General features: G+C 42.5%; 1 long non-coding RNA gene across 1 annotated transcript; it reads left to right on the top strand.

The window, feature by feature from the left end:
- The first annotated feature begins 3,706 nt into the window (after window positions 1-3,706).
- Window positions 3,707-5,879, top strand: LOC112486385 (uncharacterized). Its single transcript, XR_003048810.1, has 3 exons — window positions 3,707-3,896; window positions 5,440-5,498; window positions 5,792-5,879. It is a non-coding gene; the product is annotated as an uncharacterized LOC112486385 (long non-coding RNA).
- Window positions 5,880-6,408: the final 529 nt, after the last annotated feature.

Raw genomic sequence — 6,408 nt, 5'->3', positions numbered from 1 at the left:
GTATGTTTGATGCTATTGTTTCATTGTCCTCAGGTCTGACATACATAGTTTTGTTTTTTCTCTCGTTTGATTGTGGATTTTTGTTTTGACGCATTGCTTCTGTTTTTAGTTGTTTTAAGTTTCCCATTTTGATTTCTTATTTTATTCAATTTTTAATTTTGATATTTTTTATTTTATTTTACGCTGCGCAAAAATACTTAAAAAACCCAAAAAATTCTTAATAGTTGGTTTTGTGATCTACTTCAACTGGTCAGCAGTCGTACGTTTCAGATTAGGTTAGGTTTCGTTTCGTTTAGGTTACGTTAGGTTTCAGACTGCCCGCTGATTCAATCACAATTCCTTCTCAACCACACACATTCACATTCACTCTTTTTTAGGCCTTTGGTACTCTAGGGACTGCTACCCAGGGACTCCAACCCGTTTTTCTAGGGACTGCTACCCAGGGACTCCAACCCGTTTTTCTAGGGACTGCTACCCAGGGACTCCAACCCGTTTTTCTAGGGACTGCTACCCAGGGACTCCAACCCGTTTTTCTAGGGACTGCTACCCAGGGACTCCAACCCGTTTTTCTAGGGACTGCTACCCAGGGACTCCAACCCGTTTTTCTAGGGACTGCTACCCAGGGACTCCAACCCGTTTTTCTAGGGACTGCTACCCAGGGACTCCAACCCGTTTTTCTAGGGACTGCTACCCAGGGACTCCAACCCGTTTTTCTAGGGACTGCTACCCAGGGACTCCAACCCGTTTTTCTAGGGACTGCTACCCAGGGACTCCAACCCGTTTTTCTAGGGACTGCTACCCAGGGACTCCAACCCGTTTTTCTAGGGACTGCTACCCAGGGACTCCAACCCGTTTTTCTAGGGACTGCTACCCAGGGACTCCAACCCGTTTTTCTAGGGACTGCTACCCAGGGACTCCAACCCGTTTTTCTAGGGACTGCTACCCAGGGACTCCAACCCGTTTTTCTAGGGACTGCTACCCAGGGACTCCAACCCGTTTTTCTAGGGACTGCTACCCAGGGACTCCAACCCGTTTTTCTAGGGACTGCTACCCAGGGACTCCAACCCGTTTTTCTAGGGACTGCTACCCAGGGACTCCAACCCGTTTTTCTAGGGACTGCTACCCAGGGACTCCAACCCGTTTTTCTAGGGACTGCTACCCAGGGACTCCAACCCGTTTTTCTAGGGACTGCTACCCAGGGACTCCAACCCGTTTTTCTAGGGACTGCTACCCAGGGACTCCAACCCGTTTTTCTAGGGACTGCTACCCAGGGACTCCAACCCGTTTTTCTAGGGACTGCTACCCAGGGACTCCAACCCGTTTTTCTAGGGACTGCTACCCAGGGACTCCAACCCGTTTTTCTAGGGACTGCTACCCAGGGACTCCAACCCGTTTTTCTAGGGACTGCTACCCAGGGACTCCAAAGCGGTGGGGTAGCAGAAAACTATGGCTTGTCTGCAGCGGCAAATTGGCCGATGTGCGCATGCGCAGTTAACTCGGGTAGGAAAAAAACTATAGGTAGGAGAAAACTTCAGAACAACGGCGAAAGATTCGTTCATAGCGAAAGATTAGTTCATAGCGAAATATTAGTTCACAGCAAAAGATTAGTTCACAGCGAAAGATTAGTTCACAGTGAGTGATTCGTGAGTGATTCGTGAGTTCAATATGAACAAATCTTTCATATGACTCGGGAGTCCCGAGTCATATGAAAGTTCATTTTGAACGAATCACTCCGAAGGTCAATAATTAAATTTGTGCTGTACTCTATACTTGAATTTGTTTACAGTCAATATGAATTTCTTAGACACAAGAAGGGTGCTCTATCCATTTGTATAAAGAAGCGTTGTTTGTAGGACAAATATGTTGCTGTGTATATGGTTGTGTTGGTGTAAGTGTAATTGAAAGAGGAATGCTGATGGATATGAAGCATTACCAGATGTATGCTGTTGGAGGAATAGTGGAATAAGATGCTCTTTTTAGTTCTTACAATTGTAAATCTGACTCAGAGGAGTCAGTGCCTCACCAGCCATGAACTTCACCGCATGTCACTGATGTCAACAGTTGATTCAGACTCCTTCAGAGCCGTCATAGGCAAAATACCTAAGAGAGGAGGAGCTGGTCCACCGTGCAGAAAGAAGTAGGCAGAAGTTGGCAGAAGTAACTAGAACTAATTACTGTTCAGAGTAACGTACCCAACACTGGTTTTGTTAAAGTTTCACCAAATCCAGTGCAAATTAATTTGACATTGTTTTTTTCAAGAGCATTTTTCAACAAATAAAGTATATAAGCAATAACCCTACTGCACTGTATTACTGAACCAGCTGTGATAGTGAGAAAAGCTGTAATTCCCAGACATTCCGTCACATTAAGATGTGAAGTAGGTCTAGTTTTTGTTTTTGCTACACAAAGATAGAGACTTTGAAGACATAAAATAATAATAATTTATAATCGTGGCGACAGTTCCCACCTTTTCTTATTTTTACTGCAGATTCTGTAAGGGATTTTTCCTTTAACTGTGCTGTGCTAAGAAAAATAATGAATGACGTAGTGAATATACAGTTGTGTTCAAAATTGTTCAACCCCCACTGCAATAAAGTGTTTTAGCAAATTTCACATTTATATTTTATCTTTTTTGTAATCAGATCAAAGAAGGACTTTGTCAAATGCAACTGAAATTACAACAATATTTCTGGTGATATGCCAACAAATGTCCTTTCTGTTGAAAGATTTTTGCTATATTCTGATCACAGTACCAGTCAAAAGATTCTTGCTGTGCAAGGTGTCTTCAGGCAAGGAATGGAGTAGCCGGTAGATGGTCGATTCGTTTTAATAGCAAAACGTCAAACAAACAGGTCCAACAATAAAGCAAAATAAACGATTGGAGAAGTATTCAAGGAAATCTCGTACAACAGTTCTTAATACGCAAATCCTCTCAAGAATAACTTCTAACTTCTCAAGAATAACTTCTAAAGTATCATTAGTTGTTTACGCTTATATACCTGTGTGGGAGAAGTGGTTTTCGACTTCCCGGGTGTGTGTTTAAATCTTGTGGGCCAATGGAAGAGAGAGGCTAGGCCTCTTGTGGCCAGTCATATTATTGTTCTTGTATCATGTGATGCCTGCAGTTTCCACTATGTGACACTGCTGTTCCATGATTCAGCAGTGTTGGAAGAACCTTTTGTTGCTGAATGGGGGGTTATCACAAGGGAAGTAGACCGAGCCATGAAGTCCAGTCAACCACAGGTGGTCATGTAGATCAAAAGGAATGGATGGCTTCGGGGTTCCCTGTGAGAAGGTAGATCGGGAGATCTTCCATTGTTCCCAGGAAGTAGAAAGTTGGTGTGAAGATCTCCCATTGTTCCCAGGGAGTAGAGGTGTTTTTAGAAAGTTGGTGTGAAGAGAATTTGGGAAAATTCTCTTTGAATGTGTGGTGCTATGTGACTGTGTGTGCTCGGGAAAGCCATCTAGTATCTTAGCAGCTTCCTGCTGCAGACCCAACCAAATGTGAAAACCACTGAAATCTAACACTGTCTTTGCAACATTTACAAAATTATTCAACCCCTTAGTCACATCCATCCTTAGTACTTAGTACAACATCCTTTGGCAGGTATAATGTGAAACATTGCTTGACACAAGTTTGTTGCAGTGATCTACTGATATCATAGCCCATTCCTTATGGGCAAAAGCCTCCATTTCATTCACATTCGTGGGCTTCTGTGCTGCAGCTGCCTTCTTCAAGTCCCACGGAGATTTTCAATTGGATTTAAGTCGGGTAATTGCGATGGTCACTCCAGAATGTTCCAGCCCTTCGTCTGCAGCCAAGCTCTAGTAGATTTGGAGGTATGCTCGGGATCGTTGTCCTGTTGGAAGGTCCAACTTGAAGACGGAAGCCTCAGGTTTGTGACTCACTGCATGACATTTACATCCAAGATCTCCTGGAAGTTAATAGAATTCATGGTACATTGCACACAGTAGAGATTCCCTGTACCTGAAGAACCAAAAGAGCCCCAAAGCATCACTGACCCCCCACCATGCTTCACAGTAGGCAAGGTGCGCTTTCCTTCATAATCCTGGTTCATCCTTCTCCAGACATAATGTTGATCCATGGGCCCAAAGAGTTCCAATTTTGTTTCAGTACAGTATCCCAAAACCTTTGTGGTTTGTCCATGTGGTTTTTCACATACTGGAGTTGACTCTTCTTGTTCTTTGGAGTCAGCAAGTGTTGGCACCTGGGAGTTCTGGCATGGAGGCCTTCATCTCACAGTGTGAGTCTTATAGTCTGAGCTGAAACCTGAGTACTTCTATCGGACAAATCCTTTCACAGTTCCTCAGCACTCACCTGGAGATTTTTCTTCACTCTTTGCTTTGCCACGCCCAGGTAGAATTTCCACTGTGCCTTCAGCTTTAAACTTGGGAATAATGCTTCCAATTGTGTCTCTTCAAATGTTTAATGTCTTTGCAATCTTTGTATATTCATATCCTTTCTTATGAAGAGAAATTACCTCCTCTCTTGACTTCTTTGACCATTCCCTGGACTTCACCATGTTGCAAAGATACAAGTAATTGTCTAGAAGGAGCCGAGTACCACTGTTTTTTTTAAAAAAATCTGCTTTATTGTTCATTATAGTTCTTTTCACATCTACACATTTTCAAGACCTAATTGAAAGCTTTTGATTGAAGTGTGGTAATCTTTAAGGTTTTGAATAATTTTGGCAGTGAAGAAATCACAAAAAGGACATTTGATACTGTATTAGACAAATATGTCTTTTAGTTGCATTATAATTTACAAGTCCTTGTAAGATTTCATTATGAACACTATTACAAATATATATTGATTTCCCTAAAACCCTTTACAACATTGGGGGTTGAATAATTTTGAACACAACTGTGTTTATGATTGTAATAATTGTTAAATGTGATCTACTATGTCTGAACAGAATAGAACAGCAGTAGTTATTTCTGGAACAATGTAAACAGAGGAGATGTCCCACTTCCTGTGTAGGTTGTTAGTGGTTGAGCACTGCTGTAGCTGCTAACAGAAGCAAACAGGATGTGGTGAAGGACTGAAGTATCTCTCTGTCTCCAGACAATTAGCATTAAGGTTAAACCGATTGGCGCAACCTCTGGGATCTCAAACCTTAAAATGCAGCCAAAGTCTGTATGAAAAACACGGGTGGTTGTAGGAGTCTGTTTCATTCCCCAGATACGGCTCCTCGGGTTTCATTTTTACTCGGCTACATTCCATGACAGAAATCACTACAACCGTCTTGAGCTCCAAAACTGAGCTTAGTTTAAAGTTAGGTCAGGCTAAATTTAGTCTGTTTGACTAAAGGTGACCTGGATATGGAAATAATGAATCATTCTGCTCACAGGCCCTGCAGCTTCCACGTCCGTATTTGGCATCTGTTTCATTTGAGCGTTTCTGCTTTCTTGTTGCAGGTTTCTGCATGTTTGTGCTCAGTCTGGTGAAGAAACACCATTGGCTCCAGTTTTACATGGTGAGCTGCTGCTTGACTGATGAAGTTCTCTGAATTAACAGATCTTTTAATGAATGACATCTGGGAAGACCCTTACAAAACAGTTAATAAAAAAAAAAGTATGTTCTTGTCTTAACAGTTTGGATGGACACGTGACTCTGCTGATTGTTGTGACTCAGTCTCACCTCATCATTCACAACCTGTTTCTCTCTCTCTCTCTCTCTCAACTTCTCACTTTCTCACACTCTGTCATGAAGTTCATTTCCTGTCAATTTTACAGTGAATAATGTGAAACCCCTTGTCTTTGTTAACAGGTTCTTTGTGCCTATTTCCTGTGTTATCTGTAATGATGTTATGGCCTACATGTTTGGCTTCTTCTTCGGCCGAACCCCTCTCATCAAGGTATGTTTGTACCGACTGGGGGCAGTGTCCGCGCAGATCAACACATCCTTGTAGTTGCACATTACATTTGTGGGGTTTTTTTTACTGTCATTTTGAAATAACAGAATAATGGCAGGGGGTCAGATTTGATCATGTGTTGTGTGCCCAGTGTTAGATTTCAGTGGTTTTCACATTTGGTTGGGCCTGCAGCAGGAAGCTGATAAGACACCAAATGGCTTTCCCGAGCACACAGTCACATAGCTCCACACATTCAAAGAGAATTTCCCCAAATTCTCTTTACACCAACTTTCTAAAAACACCTCTACCCCCTGGGAACAATGGGAGATCCTCACACCAACTTTCTACTTCCTGGGAACAATGGAAGATCTCCCAATCTACCTTCTCACAGGGAACCCCGAAGCCATCCATTCCTTTTGATCTACATGACCACCTGTGGTTGACTGGACTTCATGGCTCGGTCTACTTCCCTTGTGATAACCCCCCATTCAGCAACAAAAGGTTCTTCCAACACTGCTGAATCATGGAACAG

Source organism: Cynoglossus semilaevis, chromosome W (genome assembly GCF_000523025.1).
Source record: "Cynoglossus semilaevis isolate Cse_v1.0 chromosome W, Cse_v1.0, whole genome shotgun sequence".
Lineage (NCBI taxonomy): Eukaryota > Metazoa > Chordata > Actinopteri > Pleuronectiformes > Cynoglossidae > Cynoglossus > Cynoglossus semilaevis.
Note: the sequence above shows the minus strand (reverse complement) of the source record. Positions and strands in the feature narration are given on the sequence as shown.